Consider the following 25,679-nt stretch of genomic DNA (forward strand, 5'->3'; position numbering starts at 1 on the left):
AGTTACCCCTGAACCTTACAGTATAGTACATGACTCCACACAGTTACCCCTGAACCTTACAGTATAGTACATGACTCCACACAGTTACCCCTGAACCTTACAGTATAGTACATGACTCTACACAGTTACCCCTGAACCTTACAGTATAGTACATGACTCCACATAGTTACCACTGAACCTTACAGTAAAGTACATGACTCCACACAGTTACCCCTGAACCTTACAGTATAGTACATGACTCCACATAGTTACCACTGAACCTTACAGTAAAGTACATGACTCCACACTGTTACCACTTAACCTTACAGTATAGTACATGACTCCACATAGTTACCACTGAACCTTACAGTATAGTACATGACTCCACACAGTTACCCCTGAACCTTACAGTATAGTACATGACTCCACACAGTTACCACTGAACCTTACAGTATAGTACATGACTCCACACAGTTACCCCTGAACCTTACAGTATAGTACATGACTCCACACAGTTACCCCTGAACCTTACAGTATAGTACATGACTCCACACAGTTACCCCTGAACCTTACAGTATAGTACATGACTCCACACAGTTACCCCTGAACCTTACAGTATAGTACATGACTCCACACAGTTACCCCTGAACCTTACAGTATAGTACATGACTCCACATAGTTACCCCTGAACCTTACAGTATAGTACATGACTCCACACAGTTACCCCTGAACCTTACAGTATAGTACATGACTCCACACAGTTACCCCTGAACCTTACAGTATAGTACATGAATCCACACAGTTACCCCTGAACCTTACAGTATAGTACATGACTCCACACAGTTACCCCTGAACCTTACAGTATAGTACATGACTCCACACAGTTACCACTGAACCTTACAGTATAGTACATGACTCCACACAGTTACCCCTGAACCTTACAGTATAGTACATGACTCCACACAGTTACCCCTGAACCTTACAGTATAGTACATGACTCCACATAGTTACCCCTGAACCTTACAGTATAGTACATGACTCCACATAGTTACCGCTGAACCTTACAGTATAGTACATGACTCCATACAGTTACCTCTTAACCTTACAGTATAGTACATGACACCACACAGTTACCCCGGAACCTTACAGTATAGTACATGACTCCACACAGTTACCCCTGAACCTTACAGTATAGTACATGACTCCACACAGTTACCCCTGAACCTTACAGTATAGTACATGACTCTACACAGTTACCCCTGAACCTTACAGTATAGTACATGACTCCACATAGTTACCACTGAACCTTACAGTATAGTACATGACTCCACACTGTTACCACTTAACCTTACAGTATAGTACATGACTCCACACAGTTACCCCTGAACCTTACAGTATAGTACATGACTCCACATAGTTACCACTGAACCTTACAGTATAGTACATGACTCCACATAGTTACCACTGAACCTTACAGTATAGTACATGACTCCACACAGTTACCCCTGAACCTTACAGTATAGTACATGACTCCACACAGTTACCCCTGAACCTTACAGTATAGTACATGACTCCACACAGTTACCCCTGAACCTTACAGTATAGTACATGACTCCACACAGTTACCCCTGACAGTTACCCCTGATACCTTAGCATGCCTTACAGTATAGTACATGACTCCACATAGTTACCACTGAACCTTACAGTATAGTACATGACTCCACACAGTTACCCCTGAACCTTACAGTATAGTACATGACTCCACACAGTTACCCCTGAACCTTACAGTATAGTACATGACTCCACACAGTTACCACTGAACCTTACAGTATAGTACATGACTCCACACAGTTACCCCTGAACCTTACAGTATAGTACATGACTCCACACAGTTACCCCTGAACCTTACAGTATAGTACATGACTCCACACAGTTACCACTGAACCTTACAGTATAGTACATGACTCCACACAGTTACCACTGAACCTTACAGTATAGTACATGACTCCACACAGTTACCCCTGAACCTTACAGTATAGTACATGACTCCACACAGTTACCCCTGAACCTTACAGTATAGTACATGACTCCACACAGTTACCCCTGAACCTTACAGTATAGTACATGACTCCACACAGTTACCCCTGAACCTTACAGTATAGTACATGACTCCACACAGTTACCCTGAACCTTACAGTATAGTACATGACTCCACACAGTTACCCCTGAACGTTACAGTATAGTACATGACTCCACACAGTTACCCCTGAACCTTACAGTATAGTACATGACTCCACATAGTTACCCCTGAACCTTACAGTATAGTACATGACTCCACATAGTTACCGCTGAACCTTACAGTATAGTACATGACTCCACACAGTTACCCTTAACCTTACAGTATAGTACATGACTCCACACAGTTACCCCTGAACCTTACAGTATAGTACATGACTCCACACAGTTACCCCTGAACCTTACAGTATTGTACATGACTCCACACAGTTAACCCTGAACCTTATAGTATAGTACATGACTCCACACAGTTAAACCCGGAACCTTACAGTATAGTACATGACTCCACACAGTTACCCCTGAACCTTACAGTATAGTACATGACTCCACACAGTTACCCCTGAACCTTACAGTATAGTACATGACTCCACACAGTTACCCCTGAACCTTACAGTATAGTACATGACTCCACACAGTTACCCCTGAACCTTACAGTATAGTACATGACTCCACATAGTTACCCCTGAACCTTACAGTATAGTACATGACTCCACACAGTTACCCCTGAACCTTACAGTATAGTACATGACTCCACACAGTTACCCCTGAACCTTACAGTATAGTACATCAATCCACACAGTTACCCCTGAACCTTACAGTATAGTACATGACTCCACACAGTTACCCCTGAACCTTACAGTATAGTACATGACTCCACACAGTTACCACTGAACCTTACAGTATAGTACATGACTCCACACAGTTACCCCTGAACCTTACAGTATAGTACATGACTCCACACAGTTACCCCTGAACCTTACAGTATAGTACATGACTCCACATAGTTACCCCTGAACCTTACAGTATAGTACATGACTCCACATAGTTACCAGCTGAACCTTACAGTATAGTACATGACTCCACACAGTTACCACTAACCTTACAGTATAGTACATGACTCCACACAGTTACCCCTGAACCTTACAGTATAGTACATGACTCCACACAGTTACCCCTGAACCTTACAGTATAGTACATGACTCCACATAGTTACCACTGAACCTTACAGTATAGTACATGACTCCACACTGTTACCACTTAACCTTACAGTATAGTACATGACTCCACACAGTTACCCCTGAACCTTACAGTATAGTACATGACTCCACATAGTTACCACTGAACCTTACAGTATAGTACATGACTCCACACAGTTACCCCTGAACCTTACAGTATAGTACATGACTCCACATAGTTACCACTGAACCTTACAGTATAGTACATGACTCCACACAGTTACCCCTGAACCTTACAGTATAGTACATGACTCCACACAGTTACCCCTGAACCTTACAGTATAGTACATGACTCCACACAGTTACCCCTGAACCTTACAGTATAGTACATGACTCCACACAGTTACCCCTGAACCTTACAGTATAGTACATGACTCCACACAGTTACCCCTGAACCTTACAGTATAGTACATGACTCCACACAGTTACCCCTGAACCTTACATAATAGTACATGACTCCACACAGTTCCACTGACTCTTACACAAGACAGAGATGTGTGCAGGTACAGGCGAGACATGCCCGCTGAACCGCTGTCGTCCTGGGCAACATGATTGCGTACATCACCTTCGGCGGCTAGTCTGAATTTATGAGACACATGCCTGTTTCTGCATGACTTGTTTGATTGCATTCTCTGGTTTGTGGCTTCGCTGGCAAGGCCGTAAAACCTCACACCTGCAGAGTTGTAAAGGACTGAACTGTGGGTGTAGGGAAGAAAATTAGGAACCAGGTGAACTGAGGCTCTCTCTCTCTCTCTCTCTCTCTCTCTCTCTCTCTCTCTCTCTCTCTCTCTCTCTCTCTCTCTCTCTCTCTCTCTCTCTCTCTCTCTCTCTCTCTCTCTCTCTCTCTCTCTCTCTCTCTCTCTCTCTCTCTCTCTCTCTCTCTCTCTCTCTCTCTCTCTCTCTCTCTCTCTCTCTCTCTCTCTCTCTCTCTCTCTCTCTCTCACACACACATATATACACACACACACCCACACACACACACAAAGAGAGATATCACAACCCATCTCCTTAAAAGGAATTTCCATCAGGCAGCAACCCCACCCTACCTATTCCATACATAATGTCTTTATCAAACAGTCTCCATTTACTCCCATGTGTGGTTACAAATGATCTCCTGCAGCAATAACACAATAAGTGTTGTCTGCTATCTATGTTAGCCTGCTTTTTTTTCCACTTGGCCTGACACAATCGTGGCATTTATCAGTGTAATTGCATGAGTCGAAAGCACTGACGTTGTCTATTAGGCGGCTCTCCATCCTGTTAAGGGCAGAGATGCTTTTAATGTATGGCCCTGGTGGCAGGAGTGGACTCAGCACAATTACATGGCTAGTGGAGAGATGGAGGGTTCCTGATGCTGATCATGTTGATCTCTGGACCAGCCAGGCACTCCCAACAAATAGAGAGAGTGAGAGATGGAGGGTTCCTGATGCTGATCATGTTGATCTCTGGACCAGCCAGGCACTCCCAACAAATAGAGAGAGTGAGAGATGGAGGGTTCCTGATGCTGATCATGTTGATCTCTGGACCAGCCAGGCACTCCCAACAAATAGAGAGAGAGAGAGATGGAGGGTTCCTGATGCTGATCATGTTGATCTCTGGACCAGCCAGGCACTCCCAACAAATAGAGAGAGAGAGATGGAGGGTTCCTGATGCTGATCATGTTAATATCTGGACCAGCCAGGCACTCCCAATAAATAGAGAGAGAGAGATGGAGGGTTCCTGATGCTGATCATGTTGATCTCTGGACCAGCCAGGCACTCCCAACAAATAGAGAGAGATGGAGGGTTCCTGATGCTGATCATGTTGATCTCTGGACCAGCCAGGCACTCCCAACAAATAGAGAGAGAGAGAGATGGAGGGTTCCTGATGCTGATCATGTTAATATCTGGACCAGCCAGGCACTCCCAATAAATAGAGAGAGAGAGAGATGGAGGGTTCCTGATGCTGATCATGTTGATCTCTGGACCAGCCAGGCACTCCCAACAAATAGAGAGAGAGAGATATGGAGGGTTCCTGATGCTGATCATGTTGATCTCTGGACCAGCCAGGCACTCCCAACAAATAGAGAGAGAGAGAGATGGAGGGTTCCTGATGCTGATCATGTTGATCTCTGGACCAGCCAGGCACTCCCAACAAATAGAGAGAGAGAGATGGAGGGTTCCTGATGCTGATCATGTTGATCTCTGGACCAGCCAGGCACTCCCAACAAATAGAGAGAGAGGGAGAACAAAGTGAAGCAGAGGTTAATCATTTTATTTACTTGCAGCAATGGATTTATTTTTCTTCCCCCTCTCTTTCTCTCCCTCTCTTTCTCTCCTCTCTTTCTCTCGCCTCTCTCTCCTTTCTTTACCAGGCAGGGCAGTGAGTGGGCTCAGGAGGGAGGGCTGAGCCAGGGGGAAATCGATGGGGAGCGCATTACAGTAAAACGTATTGATTAGGAGAGACCTGCGAGCACCATGTCGGTCGCGGAGATGGTGGAATGATGCAATGCTTAAAGGAATTTATCCTTTGACTTTTACATTAACCTTTTATTGACTGCTTTGCCTGTCCATAATTAACACTCACTTTAGCTAAAGTGGTTAGTTTGAGCAGAGCAGTGTGGGGCCGGAGCCTGGGTCCTATGGTGAGCTTCTCCGCCAGCTAGAGCCCTATAGCCCCCTCCTTGCCACAGACCCTGCGGCCCAAATGGCATCCTATTCACTATTTAGTGCACTACTTTGAACCAGGGCTAAAGGACTCTGATCAAAAGTAGTGCACTATATGAGGAATAGGGTGTCTTTTAGGAGGCAGGCAGACAGAACAGTTCAAGTGCAGTGTGTGGCTGCACTATGGAAGGCCTCTGTGGAATAAAAGGCGATAGAAGCTCAGATTCCTTTCACATTAGCATACTATTTGAGCAGGCCTGCCGGGCTATAGGGTTTCAGGGCAAATTGAAATGAGTGATTGTATTGCCAATCTCTCCTGAGCGAGTGGGCGAGAGAGCACCAGATGGGATAGTTAGCCCATATCTGTCTAGGGTTAATCCGTTGGAACACTGGAGACTCACAAACACACTCCTAGTCCTCTAGCTCTGCCTCTCTTTCTCCATCCCGCTCTCCCTCCTCTTTGTCTTTGACCTTACCTTTAAGGTGCTGTTTTCCCAGGGGAAAGTGGTGATTTGTGAGAATGTGTATAGTGCTGTGGCTCACAATGCATTTCTATGAGAGTTTAAGGTACCAGATTAGATATTGAATTTTTTCATTCCATTTTAGCGGTTAAGTGAAGGTGTGGTATTTGCAGCTATTGGATGGAGGTGGTGGGTTGAATGTCCTTGCCTCTATTATATTTGACACAACTCTCATCCTCATAACTACTGCATCTCTGGTTAAACAGATCTCTCCAGTTTAATACGGTTAGATTCTCTGTCAGATGAGTACAGTATTACCACATAATGAACTTCACCATATATTTACATGGTCCATCTTCATATCCTCGTTCAGGACAGCCGAAAAGAGGCCAGTGTTTTCTATTGTACCAGTCTAACATGAATAGTTAATTCACTCTCAAACTCAAACGGCACTGTGTTCCCATGGCCTTTGGTGTTGGTCCGCTGATGTCAGCAGAACGTGTGCGTGTGGCGTACCTCCATTCTCTGTGCGTCTGTGTCTCTTTTCATCCACTTCTATATTTATGCCTGGCGTGTCTGTCGTCCTCTCTCTGAAGTGGCGCTTCCTGTAATTCTGCCCCTAAATAAATCATGAGAACATTTGGACCCATGTCTTGTCGCGCAGCCCCAAGGTCAGCTGATCCTATTATTTATCAAGTCATCTGCTACATAATGGTGCTTAGAGCATGTTAACACATTCTATTATCAGGCCCCTGATCTGAGGCCTGGAAGATATATGTGGATGGTGTATGTTAATACCGTCCTCTTGGTGTAATGCACTACCTATCAGAGGGTTAGACCACAGCTGAATGGTACCACTTAGCTGAACAGCTACTCCAGCATTAAGTGGCCCTTGGTTGAAATATAGAACGGCCAATTGAGGCAGGGATGGCCTGGACTGCCTGTTCCCTGGCCACATTAACGACCTCCACGTCACATCCATAACACACACCTCCCTGTTAGGGACCCTAGAGACTGTAGGTGGGTGGGGAAGCAGGATGCCTGGGGTAGGGATGCGGAGGTAGGGTGTCAGGGAGTCAGACACCAACCAGCTTCTTCTTCAGAAGCAGGAGGAGGAGGAGGAGATAATGAAGTAAGGAGTAACTGTGACACACACACACACTGTGACCACAACCCCCCACCACCACTGGCCCCTCCCAACCCATCCCCTCCTTCACTTCCAGGTCAGGGGTCAGCTTCATCTGTCACTATGGAAGACAGATTTACATTGGCAGTCCAGACTGCCACCAAGTCACCTGTGAAAATACAATACTGATTCCTACTGAGACGTCTCATACCGTGATGCTTTGGTATCCATTTTGATCCAACAGACTAGGTGGTGGAAACAGTAGAAGTCATAATCCATTAATCATATAATGTAGAGACTGTAGAAACACCATGTAACAACATCAGAGGGCTGTTTCTCTATCTGTCTCTTGTTCTGACTGGATGAAAGGAGAGGGCTTTCCAGAGAAACAATCTGGCTGTGTGAAAATGACTGGAGCATTAATCACTGAGGAGACTGTTGCTTTGTCATCATATTGACGGTTTAAACCACAACACACACTGATCACACACCCATGTAGGGCTACTTACAAAACATTCCTGACTCATCAGGTCACACACACACACACACTCTCTCACACACACACACACACACACACACACACACACACACACACACACACACACACACCCTGCAGGGTCTAATAGGGACCAGTCTATTGGAAGTCATAAAAAGAACAGGAGAGGAAACACAAGCCCACTGCCTCCTGGTCAAACACACATTGGTCCTCCCTGTGTGTTTACAGAAAACACACTCACCCAACATTTACCTCCTGTTATTGTGTGATCTGCTCAAACTCACTATCAGTCAGATACAGATCTCATTTTCTTTGTTATACCGTGAACCACCACTGTTGATTTACATTGCTTCTGTGTAACAATGTGTAATGATGGTGGCGTCTGTATAGGAGGTGATTTATGTCCAGAGGAGTGTCTGACCTGTCCTGTTATTTCCTGTCCTTGTCTGTTCCTCCAGGTGCCATTCCAGCCTGGCCCAGACCCTGCCCCCAGAAGAGGCCCCCGTGGACCGGCCGTTTTGGGCCGACGGTGACCCCAGCATGCCTCTGCCCTTTGACCTGGCTGACATCATCAACAGGGTGGAGTCACTCCTCTGGAGGTCAGTCGCAGACACACATAAGCGGACACCCACACACACACACACACACACTTAAATAACTCACTTATATGAGTCTGCATACCTCCCTGTAGCTCTTTGATTGTCCTGTCACCATACAACAATACTTAACCATCTCCTTCATAGACCTACGTGGTGTTGCCACCACCCTCTCTTCTGTAACTGCTGCCTCTCTGGTCAGCAGTTCTCTTCCTTAGTCAGAAATACAGTTGAACTATCCCATCCTGTTGGCATTTAAACTCAGCAGACATTACTCTGCAGTACGCTGGCCTTTTCATAGCCACCATGGGTCTCTGATTGGCTCATTAGATGTTTCCCAAATGGCACCCTATTCCCCATGTAGCGCGCTCCATTTGACCTGATATCTATGGGCCCTGGTCCAGAGTAGCCCACTATAAGGGTAATAGGGTGCCATTTGGAATGCAGACTTTGGCTCCTTCAGTCTGTGTGTTAATTACAGTGTGTGGCCGGGTCCCGGCCCTGCCTGCACTCTGACATCTCAATGACTTGTTGTCATACAGACAGAGTGAGTGACTGGATGGGCTGTGAATAGATGGATGGAGGAATGACTGGGCTTGTGTTTTCTTTCCTCCTGTCAGGATGTGACGGATGGGACACAAAGTAAAGAGAAGGAGAAAGAGAGCGAGAGAGTCACCCCGTCATCTGAACAGCCTCTATCGTGAGGACAGACGACAGAGGAGGAGAACAGGACCTACCAACTCCTGATGGTGTCAACGTCCTCCAATGGGGGTAGACTTCCCCACCCCAGCCCAAACGGAACTCCACCCAACCCTGTACCTCGCCCCACCCCGCCCAAACCAGTCTCATCTAGCTTTGCTTGGATTGACTCAACATGGCTGCAACATGAGGATGGAACCCTGAGTAGTGCTTTGCTAACATGCTATAGCTGGTATTGGAACTTGTCTCACAATGGTAACGTGGATAACCTGCAGAATTAAAACTGAATGTGTAGGAATGTATTATTTCAATCAATGTTCTGTTTCTTTTCTACATTTAACCAGCTTTGTGTATGGATATGACAACTAGTCATACAGATGTAGGATCTTTTAATTTGACCAGACATTTTTGTAGGGGTTGAAATTTCCTGCAACAACAGGGTGATCAAATTAAAATCCTATATCTGTAGTACATTTATACTTTCTGTTTCTAACTCAATGTTGTTCTAATTATACTGTTGTATCCTAATGTCCATTCACTTCCTGTATTTCACAACTTTCTTGTTCAGAATCTCCCAGGGCATGACTTTGTGTTACTAAGATGTGACTGACTCTGTGTGTGTGTGTGTGTGTGTGTGTGTGTGTGTGTGTGTGTGTGTGTGTGTGTGTGTGTGTGTGTGTGTGTGGTTGAATGTGTGTGTGTGTGTGGTTGAATGTGTGCCACTGCAGTATTTACAGTATGTGATATTGTATATGTGTGAAGCAGTATGATAGGGATAGGGCCTGTAGCAGGGCTGGGAGATGTTTGTGTTAGAGAGGAAAGGACATGAGAGTCTAGTAGGCAGGCATGTCTCTAGTCTGCTCTGTAGGGCTGAAAGGCAGCCCAGGCAGACAGCTACTGTAGGGCTGAAAGGCAGCCCAGGCAGACAGTTTATGTAGGGCTGAAAGGCAGCCCAGGCAGACAGCTACTGTAGGGCTGAAAGGCAGCCCAGGCAGACAGTTTGTGTAGGGCTGAAAGGCAGCCCAGGCAGACAGTTTATGTAGGGCTGAAAGGCAGCCCAGACAGACAGTTTAAGGGCTGAAAGGCAGCCCAGGCAGACAGTTTGTGTAGGGCTGAAAGGCAGCCCAGCAGACAGTTTATGTAGGACTGAAAGGCAGCAGTTTATGTAGGGCTGAAAGGCAGCCCAGACAGACAGTTTATGTAGGACTGAAAGGCAGCCCAGACAGACAGTTTATGTAGGACTGAAAGGCAGCCCAGACAGACAGTTTATGTAGGGCTGAAAGGCAGCCCAGACAGACAGTTTATGTAGGGCTGAAAGGCAGCCCAGACTAGGACTGAAAGGCAGCCCAGACAGACAGTTTATGTAGGGCTGAAAGGCAGCCCAGACAGACAGTTTATGTAGGGCTGAAAGGCAGCCCAGACAGACAGTTTATGTAGGACTGAAAGGCAGCCCAGACAGACAGTTTATGTAGGGCTGAAAGGCAGCCCAGAGGGCTGAAAGGCAGCCCAGGCAGTTTATGAAAGGCAGCCCATGCAGACAGGGCTGAAAGGCAGCCCAGCAGCAGTTTATGTAGGGCTGAAAGGCAGCCCAGGCAGACAGTTTATAGGGCTGAAAGGGCTGAAAGGCAGCCCATGCAGACGGGCTGAAAGGCAGCCCAGACAGACAGTTTGTGTAGGGCTGAAAGGCAGCCCAGGCAGACAGCTACTGTAGGACTGAAAGGCAGCCCAGACAGACAGTTTATGTAGGGCTGAAAGGCAGCCCATGCAGACAGTTTATGTAGGGCTGAAAGGCAGCCCAGGCAGACAGTTTATGTAGGGCTGAAAGGCAGCCCATGCAGACAGTTTATGTAGGACTGAAAGGCAGCCCAGGCAGGCAGTTTGTGTCGGGCTGAAAGGCAGCCCAGACAGACAGTTTGTGTAGGGCTGAAAGGCAGCCCAGGCAGACAGCTACTGTAGGACTGAAAGGCAGCCCAGACAGACAGTTTATGTAGGGCTGAAAGGCAGCCCAGACAGACAGTTTATGTAGGGCTGAAAGGCAGCCCAGGCAGACAGTTTATGTAGGGCTGAAAGGCAGCCCAGACAGACAGCTACTGTAGGGCTGAAAGGCAGCTCAGGCAGACAGTTTATGTAGGGCTGAAAGGCAGCCCATGCAGACAGTTTATGTAGGGCTGAAAGGCAGCCCAGGCAGACAGTTTATGTAGGGCTGAAAGGCAGCCCATGCAGACAGTTTATGTAGGACTGAAAGGCAGCCCAGGCAGGCAGTTTGTGTCGGGCTGAAAGGCAGCCCAGACAGACAGTTTGTGTAGGGCTGAAAGGCAGCCCAGGCAGACAGCTACTGTAGGACTGAAAGGCAGCCCAGACAGACAGTTTATGTAGGGCTGAAAGGCAGCCCAGACAGACAGTTTGTGTAGGGCTGAAAGGCAGCCCAGGCAGACAGTTTATGTAGGGCTGAAAGGCTGCCCAGGCAGACAGTTTATGTAGGGCTGAAAGGCAGCCCAGACAGACAGCTACTGTAGGGCTGAAAGGCAGCTCAGGCAGACAGTTTGTGTAGGGCTGAAAGGCAGCCCAGACAGACAGCTACTGTAGGGCTGAAAGGCAGCTCAGGCAGACAGTTTGTGTAGGACTGAAAGGCAGCCCAGACAGACAGCTACTGTAGGGCTGAAAGGCAGCTCAGGCAGACAGTTTGTGTAGGACTGAAAGGCAGCCCAGACAGACAGCCACTATACTGTAGGGCTGATAGAAGGATCCCCATCCCAACTGCCACTCTCTCTTCATAATTGCAGCTGTTCAATGGCTTTTAATTAGTCTTAAAGCGTGTAGAGCACCACTTTCCCTGTATCGCTGCAGGCCAGAAACTCAGATCCACGGCTTCTGACAAAACCAACCAGGAAAGAGAAGCTATGGGTGAAATGTGATGGTTGTCAAAGCCAAGCAGAGCAGCCTTCTTTTTTATTTCTTAGTAACACTTTATTTCAGGGATCATCAACTAGATTCAGCCACGGGACGAATTACAAATTATTTGTAGACTGCAAATTGACCCCAAGAAGCCCAAACAGATATAATATTTGACTAAAACGTAATCATTTCGAACCTTGCTTACATTTGTACACGATTAATTGTCTCTCTATTATGCGTGGGAATACTTGGGAATTATAGAAAAGTTATTCTTTTATTTATTTATTTTTCGCTTAGAAAACCTGGGTGCGAAATAAAAACCAACGCCGGCTACCAGTTGGGCAGCTGCTTTCTTTGACCTGGCCACCATAATGCCTTTATAACAATGTTGTAAACATGTCATAACGGTTCATAGCTTGTGTCATTGTGATAACTGAAGCTTTATGGCATGTGTTGACAAGTTATGACTCGTGGTATGAAGCTTTATAACATGGTCAGGACATTTTTATGAAGGTTATGAAGAGATCATGGTGTTTAGTTCAAATGAAGTGTTACCAATTTCTTTATATATCTATCTATATCAACAGGAAGTAGAACTGATATATAGTGTTACAAATGTTTTTTTTTACTTCTGGAAGTTTTTCCAATTACAAATGTTAACGGTTGCCAAAATGTTGTTCTCTTGCTTAATCTTTTTGTATGTTGACTGAGGTTGAGATTGTAGACTGGCTGTATTGTTGAGTTGAACAACTATGTGCTCTCTGTTTCACAGCTCAGCTTGTCTGTCTGATGCTTTAGGAAGGCAGTAAATAAACCAAGACAGTGTTTTATGACCCTCTCTGTGTGGTGCTCTCTGTTGTGTCCAAGACTCCTGCATCATGTTCATCATCACACTGTATCCCACTTTGGCCTCGCTGTGTGTCTGTGCGTGTGTGTGTCCGTGTGTGTATTTGTGTGTGTGCCTGTGCTTTTGTGTGTGCATGTACATTTACACAAGTACTCATTTCATTTACCAGGCTTTGTGAGAAGGCTAAGCGTGTTTTACCTTTTCCTAGAGTGTGTGTGAGCAGTGAATTGAGACTCATTTGTCAGGTGAGTGTGAGTTACAGTTCTCTGGCCTGCATGCCCTGTCACCACCTGGCCTCTCTCTCTCCCTGCCAGATAGATGGGATGCCCTGTCACCACCTGGCCTCTCTCTCTCCCTGCCAGATAGATGGGATGCCCTGTCCTCACCTGGCCTCTCTCTCTCCCTGCCAGATAGATGGGATGCCCTGTCACCACCTGGCCTCTCTCTCTCCCTGCCAGATAGATGGGATGCCCTGTCACCACCTGGCCTCTCTCTCTCCCTGCCAGATAGATGGGATGCCCTGTCACCACCTGGCCTCTCTCTCTCCCTGCCAGATAGATGGGATGCCCTGTCACCACCTGGCCTCTCTCTCTCCCTGCCAGATAGATGGGATGTCCTGTCACCACCTGGCCTCTCTCTCTCCCTGCCAGATAGATGGGATGCCCTGTCACCACCTGGCCTCTCTCTCTCCCTGACAGATAGATGGGATTCCCTGTCACCACCTGGCCTCTCTCTCTCCCTGCCAGATAGATGGGATGCCCTGTCACCACCTGGCCTCTCTCTCTCCCTGCCAGATAGATGGGATGCCCTGGCAGCCATCTGTACAAAGTCCTCTTATTTTACTGGCCTATTTCACTGGCAAACAAATGAGCCCAAGTGTGTCTGCAGCACCAACTAACCCCTGGGTTTCAGGCCACTCTGTCCATCGACTTACTCTGCCAGGCCGTCCCAGCCCTAGCCATGTCTCTGTAAAGCAGATAGAGGGGCCATTCTGTCTGTCATACTCTAGCTTGCTCTCTCTACTATGATGTAGATGTATCACCTCGCTCATCAACTCATCCCTGACCGCTGGCTACGTCCCTTCTGTCTTCAAGAGAGCGAGAGTTGCACCCCTTCTGAAAAAACCTACACTCGATCCCTCCGATGTCAACAACTACAGACCAGTATCCCTTCTTTCTTTTCTCTCCAAAACTCTTGAACGTGCCGTCCTTGGCCAGCTCTCCCGCTATCTCTCTCAGAATGACCTTCTTGATCCAAATCAGTCAGGTTTCAAGACTAGTCATTCAACTGAGACTGCTCTTCTCTGTATCACGGAGGCCCTCCGCACTGCTAAAGCTAACTCTCTCTCCTCTGCTCTCATCCTTCTAGACCTATCGGCTGCCTTCGATACTGTGAACCATCAGATCCTCCTCTCCACCCTCTCCGAGTTGGGCATCTCCGGCGCGGCCCACGCTTGGATTGCGTCCTACCTGACAGGTCGCTCCTACCAGGTGGCGTGGCGAGAATCTGTCTCCTCACCACGCGCTCTCACCACTGGCGTCCCCCAGGGCTCTGTTCTAGGCCCTCTCCTATTCTCGCTATACACCAAGTCACTTGGCTCTGTCATAACCTCACATGGTCTCTCCTATCATTGCTATGCAGACGACACACAATTAATCTTCTCCTTTCCCCCTTCTGATGACCAGGTGGCGAATCGCATCTCTGCATGTCTGGCAGACATATCAGTGTGGATGACGGATCACCACCTCAAGCTGAACCTCGGCAAGACGGAGCTGCTCTTCCTCCCGGGGAAGGACTGCCCGTTCCATGATCTCGCCATCACGGTTGACAACTCCATTGTGTCCTCCTCCCAGAGCGCTAAGAACCTTGGCGTGATCCTGGACAACACCCTGTCGTTCTCAACTAACATCAAGGCGGTGGCCCGTTCTTGTAGGTTCATGCTCTACAACATCTGCAGAGTACGACCCTGCCTCACACAGGAAGCAGCGCAGGTCCTAATCCAGGCACTTGTCATCTTCCGTCTGGATTACTGCAACTCGCTGTTGGCTGGGCTCCCTGCCTGTGCCATTAAACCCCTACAACTCATCCAGAACGCCGCAGCCCGTCTGGTGTTCAACCTTCCCAAGTTCTCTCACGTCACCCCGCTCCTCCGCTCTCTCCACTGGCTTCCAGTTGAAGCTCGCATCCGCTACAAGACCATGGTGCTTGCCTACGGAGCTGTGAGGGGAACGGCACCTCAGTACCTCCAGGCTCTGATCAGGCCCTACACCCAAACAAGGGCACTGCGTTCATCCACCTCTGGCCTGCTCGCCTCCCTACCACTGAGGAAGTACAGTTCCCGCGCAGCCCAGTCAAAACTGTTCGCTGCTCTGGCCCCCCAATGGTGGAACAAACTCCCTCACGACGCCAGGACAGCGGAGTCAATCACCACCTTCCGGAGACACCTGAAACCCCACCTCTTTCAGGAATACCTAGGATAGGATAAAGTAATCCTTCTCACCCCCCTTAAAAGATTTAGATGCACTATTGTAAAGTGGCTGTTCCACTGGATGTCTTAAGGTGAACGCACCAATTTGTAAGTCGCTCTGGATAAGAGCGTCTGCTAAATGACTTAAATGTAAATGTACTGTATGTGACTATATTTCTTAGACATTAAACGAGAAGAGTATTTCTTCTGTGTATTTATTTCATTTAGTCATGAACACAGTCAATAAAAGTTCATATTTGGAAGAGTAGTTATAATTGGAACGAGGTCTCTCTATAGCCAAATGTAAGGGCTGCTGTTTCACACTACAGGTGTGTAGAAATTACTTTTTAACTGAATAATTACTCATAAAATAATAATTCACCCCTATGCAGGTTTATAGGCCTCTCCCGCCAGGAAGGGCCTGCTGGGTTGACACAGTCAGTTGAAGCCACAAGCCCAGCCAAGCTGAGGAAAGAGTCTACTGTAGCTAGGTTACAACCATGGAGACCTGATATACCCAGCACTACCCAACTACCTAATGCACACTCTCAACCCTTAACCCTGGCCTAGATACAGCTAGCTCCGCCCACAACCGTAAGGCTCTCCAGAGGGTAGTGAGGTCTGCACAACGCATCACCGGGGGCAAACTACCTGCCCTCCAGGACACCTACACCACCCGATGTCACAGGAAGGCCATAAAGATCATCAAGGACAACAACCACCCGAGCCACTGCCTGTTCACCCGCTATCATCCAGAAGGCGAGGTCAGTACAGGTGCATCAAAGCTGGGACCGAGAGACTGAAAAACAGCTTCTATCTCAAGGCCATCAGACTGTTAAACAGCCACCACTAACATTGAGTGGCTGCTGCCAACACACTGACTCAACTCCAGCCACTTTAATAATGGGAATTGATGGGAAATGATGTAAAATATATCACTAGCCACTTTAAACAATGCTACCTAATATAATGTTCCCTACATTATTCATCTCATATGTATACGTATATACTGTACTCTATATCATCTACTGCATCCTTATGTAATACATGTATCACTAGCCACTTTAACTATTCCACTTTGTTTACATACTCATCTCATATGTATATACTGCACTCAATACCATCTACTGTATCTTGCCTATGCCGCTCTGTACCATCACTCATTCATATATTCATCTTTATGTACATATTCTTTATCCCCTTACACTTGTGTCTATAAGGTAGTAGTTTTGGAATTGTTAGCTAGATTACTTGTTGGTTATTACTGCATTGTCGGAACTAGAAGCACAAGCATTTCGCTACACTCGCACTAACATCTGCTAACCATGTGTATGTGACAAATAAATTTGATTTGATTTGATTTGAGTGTAGTATTGAGGTTACCACCCATGTATAGTGATACCCACCACTTCAGTGGGATCTAACAATGACTATGTAGAAGAACAAAACACTAACATAATCATCCTCTCTCTGTCTCCATCTCTCTCTCTCACCCCCTCCCTCCCTCCTGATCCAAGAGTGAACCGGCTGAATTAGTTGAGCAAAAACAGCAGACTGATTGATTGATGTACATGGGGTTAGATGATGATGAAGTATGGCCATTGTTCTGTGTGTTTTCCCCTGTCCAACAGCCCCATAGGTCGGCCATGTTAACTACTTCCTGTAGTGGCTGAGTGACTGAGTGATGGATGGGCCTAGCTGGGTATATACTATCCCCCTGCCTGGCCGGGCCCCGGGGCTGCTGGGAAAAGGCCCCACTTGAAGAGACAATTACATTGTGGTAGAGGGGAGGCACAGGTATGCATTGTTCTGGCCAGGTCAGCAGGCAACAGACCAACCCAGCCTCAATTAAACCAACAACAGGTGGCAGGGAAGACAAAATAACCAGGTGTGTGTTGTGGAAAGTATCGGTTTGGGGTCATATCCCTTTCACGTGTGTGTGTGTGTGTGTGTGTGTGTGTGTGTGTGTGTGTGTGTGTGTGTGTGTGTGGCCAGGGATTGGGTGAAAGGGTGGTTTGGAAGTGAGTGTTTGTGTGTGCGTGCACATGCGTCTGTATGCTGGTTGGGGGCCCTAGGCAGTAGTAATAGTAGGAGCAGTCAGGGGTAGATGGTATCACTACTCAGAGGTCTCTGTCAGCAGTGGGCTGGCCCATTATCATTTATCAATGACACCGGTCAACACAACGACACAACATTGACTTATTGACCTATTCTAACTAATTGATGACATACTGTAAAATATAATGTTTTATTTGTACCAATATCATAGCTTTAAAAATTGCAGTGGTAAATTTGTCATGGTAAATTGCAGTGATTTCCAATTCAATAAATGATCTCTCTTCACCAGTATGTTCATGTACAAAACAGATTTGTTTTTCTTTGTTTTCATCTCCATCAATCCTAATTCCTCATGGAGAAGATATTTCAACATCTTCACTGACTTTTGTTTGTTCTTTATTGTCTGCCTTATCCATTCACTCTCTCATTCCCCCTCTCCTCTCCTGACTTGACTGATGAATGGGTTATAGTCTGTGACAATAGCTCCCCAGAGCAGCCCCTCCATGCTCCCATGCTAGGCCCAGAAGCATTAGACTACTGAGGAAGGTAGAGAAACAGGAGAGCCTCCACATGATCAGCACATAATACAGGTCCTGTTTCTCTCCTAATGGAATGAGGGGGCCAGTCAAAACCATAAGCCCTGTCTACCAGCTCATTAGCAGATAGGCCCCCTGTACGTACACACACACACACACACACGTCTCTCTTCCACCCCCATCAGTGTTACCAGCCTTGCAAGGCCCAACCAGGTCAGATGGGTTGCTGGGGGGGGTTAAACAGTAGCATATATGATGTTTGTGGGACACTGCTGTGGCCTGGCTCTGGTCACCAGCCTGTCTGTCCTACAGGGGCCCTCTCTCTCTCTCCAGCCTTGATCCAGCCTTGATCTTCACTAGTGGCTCTGAAGTCCTCTGACCCACTTTTTCCCCTTCAGAGCCACTAGTGAAGATCAAGGCTGGAGAGAGAGAGAGGGCCCCTGTAGGACAGACAGGCTGGTGACCAGAGCCAGGGCCTGGCCAGAGAGACCCCTCTACTTCCCTCTTGTCTCTCATTCAGATTCACAGCTTTTTTTTGAGCCCAGTTCCCCTGAGTTGGTTTGTAGCATTTGTGCTTATTTCTGTCTCACTTCCTTAGCGGCGTTAACTTAGTTAGCGGTGTTAGCCTAGTTGGCAGTGTTAGCTTAGTTAGGGGTGTTAGCATAGTTAGTGGTGTTAGCCTAGTTAGCACTCTGCCATCCATATTAGTGGGATTAGAATGGCTCTATTTACTTATGCCAAGATAGCACAGCAAGGAGAAGCCAGGCATAATTGAGTCATCATCTACACTGAACAAAAACATAAACGCATAAAATGTAAAGTTTTGGTTCCATGTTTCTTGAACTGAAATTAAAAATCCCTGACATTTTGCATATGCACAAAAAGCTTATTTCTCTCAAATTTTGTGCACAAATTTGTTTACATCCCTGTTAGTGAGCATTTCTCATTTGCCAAGATAATCAGCATGATCATTACACAGGTGCACCTTGTGCTGGGGACAATAAAAGGCCACTTTCAAATGTGCGGTTTTGTCACACAACACAATGCCACAGATGTTTTTATTTTTTAAATGTAACCTTTATTTAACCAGGTAGGCAAGTTGAGAACAAGTTCTCATTTACAATTGCGACCTGGCCAAGATAAAGCAAAGCAGTTTGACACATACAACAACACAGAGTTACACATGGAGTAAAACAAACATACAGTCAATAATACAGTAGAAAAATAAGTCTATATACAATGTGAGCAAATGAGGTGAGATAAGGGAGGTAAAGGCAAAAAAAGGCCATGGTGGCAAAGTAAATACAATATAGCAAGTTAAACACTGGAATGGTAGATTTGAATGTGCGAAGTAGAAATGTGCGAAGTAGAAAGAGAAATAATGGGGTGCAAAGGAGCTAAATAAATAAATACAGGAAGGGAAGAGGTAGTTGTTTGGGCTAAATTATAGATGGGCAGTACATGTGCAGTAATCTGTGAGCTGCTCTGACAGCTGGTGCTTAAAGCTAGTGAGGGAGATATGTGTTTCCAGTTCCAGAGATTTTTGTAGTTCGTTCCAGTCATTGGCAGCAGAGAACAGGAAGGAGAGGCGGCCAAAGGAAGTATTGGTTTTGGGGGTGACCAGAGAGATGTACCTGCTCGAGCGCGTGCTACAGGTGGGTGATGCTATGGTGACCAGCGAGCTGAGATAAGGGGGGACTTTACCTAGCAGGGTCTTGTAGATGACCTGGAGCCAGTGGGTTTGGCGACGAGTATGAAGTATGAAGCTTCCCTGAAAGTTGCATATCATGGGAGCTGTTCGATGCTAATGCAGAACGCCATAGGATGTTTTTGTGTTTGTTAAGGGCAGTCAGGTCTGGAGAGAACCAAGGGCTATATCTGTTCCTGGTTCTAAATTTCTTGAATGGGGCATGCTTATTTAAGGGATTTAAAAAAAATAACCAGGCATCCTCTACTGACGGGATGTCTCAAGTTTTGAGGGAGCGTGCAATTGACATGCTGACTGAAGGAATGTCCACCAGAGCCGTTGCCAGATAATTAAATGTTCATTTCTCTACCCTAAGCTGTCTCCAACGTCGTTTTGGAGAATTTGTCAGTACATCCAACAGGCCTCACAACCACATACCAAATGTAACCACCCCAGCCCAGGACCTCCATATCTGGCTTCTTCACCTGCGGGATTGTCTGATGGGGGGGTATTTGTGTCTGTAATAAAGGAGGAAGAGGCCAGTGACATCAAACAGGCATAGTAGATGAGATGTATACTGAACAAAAATATAAAAGCAACATGCAACAACATTCAACGTTTTTAATGAGTTGCAGTTCGTATAAGAAAATAAGTCAATTGAACTAAATTCATTAGGCCCTAATCTATGAATTTCACATGACTGGGCAGGGGTGCAGCCATGGGTGGGCCTGATGGGCTGGCCAGAGAGAGAGAGAAAACAGCCTTAGCCAAGCAATTCTCAGCCTCTTTTTAGATGAGAAAAAAGAAGCTAAAAGTGTTGTGAGTTTCTCCAGAGAGGACGGACCTAACGTGGTGGTTTAAAACTGAATCAGCCGGGTGGAATTAGCCGAGACAAGTCACTCTCTCTGCTGCTGCACCTCTCTTCTCTCTCACGGTCATCATGTTTAATGCATCTCCTGGACAGCGAACACAACGGGATGAAAGCTCCGGCTATTAGGCCAGCATGAAGATGTTTTGATAGGTGGCCCAGAGAGGGGGAGGAGAGGAGGAGAGGAGAGAGGGAGGAGAGGAGGGGGATGAGAGGAGAGAGAGAGGGAGGAGAGGAGGGGGGATGGTGTGATATATTCATAAGGAGAGACGCTCACCTTATCTGCTCCAACCTTGAAGAAGGATGTGTGTGTGTGTGTGTGTGACAACACACACACACACGCACAGAAACACACGCACACCTTTCACACACACCTCTATGGTGACAACACCGGTGTCGCTTTTCGCTCTTACTTTGATTGACAGGTCCTCAAATGAGTAGCTGTGGGCTCTGGCCCTTCAAATAACTGGGCCGTCAAATTACATCCAGAGGGCTGGCCGTCCTCCTCCGTCGGCAGGGGAGGTCTATTTATTTATCTGTTTATTTGCTTGGTTTAAATATTTGGTGGGGAAAATATTGAATTTTTGTCCCCCGGTCAGAGTGGCTCATATTTAGTTAATAAAGAACGGAGGAGGTTGTTTGCTCAAGAAAGTGCAGGATAGGAGACTTTATTTAAGGAAGTCCTTGGAGAGGATGAGGGGATGACCTTTCTCTCAGCCAGGCGATGCTGTGTACTCTGACTGCACTGAGCTTAGCCTAGCACTGCTGCTCTCTCTCTACCTATCTCTATCTCTCTCTACCTATCTCTATCTCTCTCTACCTATCTCTATGTCTCTCTACCTATCTCTATGTCTCTCTACCTATCTCTGTCTCTTTCTACCTATCTCTATCTCTCTCTACCTATCTCTATCAATTCAATTCAAGGGCTTTATTGGCATGGGAAACGTGTTAACATTGCCAAAGCAAGTGAGGTAGATAATATATAAAGTGAATATATAAAGTGAAATAAACAATACAAATTAACAGTAAACATCACACATACAGAAGTTTCAAAACAATAAATACATTACAAATGTCATATTATATTATATATATATATATATATATATACAGTGTTTTAACAATGTACAAATGGTAAAGGACACAAGATAAAATAAATAATTTACAATGGTGTGTGTTCTTCACTGGTTGCCCTTTTCTCGTGGCAACAGGTCACAAATCTTGCTGCTGTGATGGCACACTGTGGAATTTCACCCAGTAGATATGGGAGTTTTTCAAAATTGGATTTGTTTTCGAATTCTTTGTGGATCTGTATAATCTGAGGGAAATATGTCTCTCTAATATGGTCATACATTGGGCAGGAGGTTAGGAAGTGCAGCTCAGTTTCCACCTCATTTTGTGGGCATTGAGCACATAGCCTGTCTTCTCTTGAGAGCCATGTCTGCCTACGGCGGCCTTTCTCAATAGCAAGGCTATGCTCACTGAGTCTGTACATAGTCAAAGCTTTCCTTAATTTTGGGTCAGTCACAGTGGTCAGGTATTCTGCCGCTGTGTACTCTCTGTGTAGGGCCAAATAGCATTCTAGTTTGCTCTGTTTTTTTGTTAATTCTTTCCAATGTGTCAAGTAATTATCTTTTTGTTTTCATATGATTTGTTTGGGTCTCATTGTGCTGCTGTCCTGGGGCTCTGTTGGGTGTGTTTGTGAACAGAGCCCCAGGACCAGCTTGCTTAGGGGACTCTTCTCCAGGTTCGTCTCTCTGTAGGTGATGGCTTTGTTGTGGAAGGTTTGGGAATCACTTCCTTTTAGGTGGTTATAGAATTTAACGGCTCTTTTCTGGATTTTGATAATTAGTGGGTATCTGCCTAATTCTGCTCTGCATGCATTATTTGGTGTTCTACGTTGTACACTGAGGATATTTTTGCAGAATTCTGCATGCAGAGTCTCAATTTGGTGTTTGTCCAATTTGGTGAAGTCTTGGTTGGTGAGCGGACCCCAGACCTCACAACCATAAAGGGCAATGGGCTCTATGACTGATTCAAGTATTTTTAGCTCTCTTTTTAGCTCTCTCTCTGTGTCCATCTCTCTTCCTCTCTCCACAACCTCTCCACCTCTCCTGCAACTATCTCTTTCTGCTGTGTCCTGCTCCATTTGACTGGAGACTGAGGAGTCTCTCTCTGGATTCACCAGGCTGCATCCAGGTTAAACTCTTAATTGCCTTCCAGTGGGTGGTTTAAGGCCTGGGCTCACTGAGGCTCAGTCCCTGTGCTGGGCAGTAGGGGGTTGTGTGTGTATGTGAGTGAGTGTGTGTGTGTGCATGTGTGTGTGTGTCGTCTCATATTGGATTACGACACAGAGCTGTCTAATGATAAAGCTCATTAATATAGATGATGGAGATGACCTCTGACTGCAGCGAAGCTTAGCACTGTTCCTCCTGGAGAAACACAATGATCCTCCTGGAAACACACACACACAATGATCCTCCTGGATACACATAAAGATCCTCCTGGAAACACACACACAATGATCCTCCTGGAAACACACACACAATGATCCTCCCGGAGACACACACAAAATAATCCTCCTGGAGAGACACACACACAATGATCCTCCTGGAGAGACACACACAATGATCCTCCTTGATATACACACACAATGATGCTCCTTGGGACACACACACAATGATCCTCCTTGGGACACACACACAATGATCCTCCTTGAGACACACACACAATGATCCTCCTTGATATACACACACAATGATCCTCCTTGGGACACACAATGATCCTCCTGGATACACACAATGATCCTCCTTGGGACACACACACAATGATCCTCCTTGATACACACAATGATCCTCCTGGAGAAACACAATGATCCTCCTGGAAACACACACACAAGGATCCTCCCGGAGACACACACAAAACGATCCTCCTGGAGAGACACACACACAATGATCCTCCTTGGGACACACAAACAATGATTCTCCTTGGGACACACACACAATGATCCTCCTTGAGACACACACACAATGATCCTCCTTGAGACACACACACAATGATCCTCCTTGATACTCACAATGATCCTCCTTGATACACACAATGATCCTCCTTGATACACACAATGATCCTCCTTGATACTCACAATGATCCTCCTTGATACTCACAATGATCCTCCTTGATACTCACAATGATCCTCCTTGATACACACAATGATCCTCCTTGATACTCACAATGATCCTCCTTGATACACACAATGATCCTCCTTGATACTCACAATGATCCTCCTTGATACTCACAATGATCCTCAATATCCTCCTTAGGACACACAATGATCCTCCTTGATACTCACAATGATCCTCCTTGATACTCACAATGATCCTCCTTGATACACACAATGATCCTCCTTGATACACACGATGATCCTCCTTGACACACACAATGATCCTCCTTGATACTCACAATGATCATCCTTGATACACACAATGATCCTCCTTGATACACACAATGATCCTCCTTGATACTCACAATGATCCTCCTTGATACTCACAATGATCCTCCTTGATACACACAATGATCCTCCTTGATACACACAATGATCCTCCTGGATACACACAATGATCCTCCTCCTTGATACACACAATGATCCTCCTTGATACTCACAATGATCCTCCTTGATCCTCACAATGATCCTCCTTGATACTCACAATGATCCTCCTTGATACACACAATGATCCTCCTTGATACTCACAATGATCCTCCTTGATACACACAATGATCCTCCTTGATACACACAATGATCCTCCTTGATACTCACAATGATCCTCCTTGATACTCACAATGATCCTCCTTGATACTCACAATGATCCTCCTTGATACACACAATGATCCTCCTTGATACTCACAATGACTTGATACTCACAATGATCCTCCTTGATACTCACAATGATCCTCCTTGATACTCACAATGATCCTCCTTGATACTCACAATGATCCTCCTTGATACTTGATCACAATGATCCTCCTTGATATCACAATGATCCTCCTTGATACACACAATGATCCTCCTTGATACACACAATGATCCTCCTTGATACTCACAATGATCCTCCTTGGGACACACAATGATCCTCCTTGATACTCACAATGATCCTCCTTGATACTCACAATGATCCTCCTTGATACTCACAATGATCCTCCTTGATACACACAATGATCCTCCTTGATACACACAATGATCCTCCTTGATACACACAATGATCCTCCTTGATACTCACAATGATCATCCTTGATACACACAATGATGATCCAATGATCCTCCTTGATACACACAATGATCCTCCTTGATACTCACAATGATCCTCCTTGATACTCACAATGATCCTCCTTGATACACACAATGATCCTCCTTGATACTCACAATGATCCTCCTTGATACTCACAATGATCCTCCTTGATACACACAATGATCCTCCTTGATACTCACAATGATCCTCCTTGATACACACAATGATCCTCCTTGATGATCCTCCTTGATACTCACAATGATCCTCCTTGATACTCACAATGATCCTCCTTGATACTCACAATGATCCTCCTTGATACTCACAATGATCCTCCTTGATACACACAATGATCCTCCTTGACACACACAATGATCCTCCTTGATACTCACAATGATCATCCTTGATACACACAATGATCCTCCTTGATACACACAATGATCCTCCTTGATACTCACAATGATCCTCCTTGATACTCACAATGATCCTCCTTGATACACACAATGATCCTCCTTGATACACACAATGATCCTCCTGGATACACACAATGATCCTCCTTGATACACACAATGATCCTCCTTGATACTCACAATGATCCTCCTTGATACTCACAATGATCCTCCTTGATACACACAATGATCCTCCTTGATACACACAATGATCCTCCTTGATTCTCACAATGATCCTCCTTGATACTCACAATGATCCTCCTTGATACACACAATGAT

At 45.9% G+C, this 25,679-nt stretch overlaps 1 long non-coding RNA gene across 1 annotated transcript in view; it reads left to right on the top strand.

The window, feature by feature from the left end:
* Positions 1-10,380, top strand: part of LOC115119883 (uncharacterized) — a 35,559-nt gene extending 25,179 nt beyond the window's left edge. The window contains exons 2-3 of the long non-coding RNA XR_003862050.2: positions 8,477-8,617; positions 9,235-10,380. This is a non-coding gene — a long non-coding RNA (uncharacterized LOC115119883). The remainder of the gene's footprint in view (positions 1-8,476; positions 8,618-9,234) is intronic.
* The last annotated feature ends 15,299 nt before the right edge of the window (positions 10,381-25,679 follow it).

This window comes from Oncorhynchus nerka, linkage group LG28 (assembly GCF_034236695.1).
Source record: "Oncorhynchus nerka isolate Pitt River linkage group LG28, Oner_Uvic_2.0, whole genome shotgun sequence".
NCBI classification, from domain to species: Eukaryota; Metazoa; Chordata; class Actinopteri; order Salmoniformes; family Salmonidae; genus Oncorhynchus; species Oncorhynchus nerka.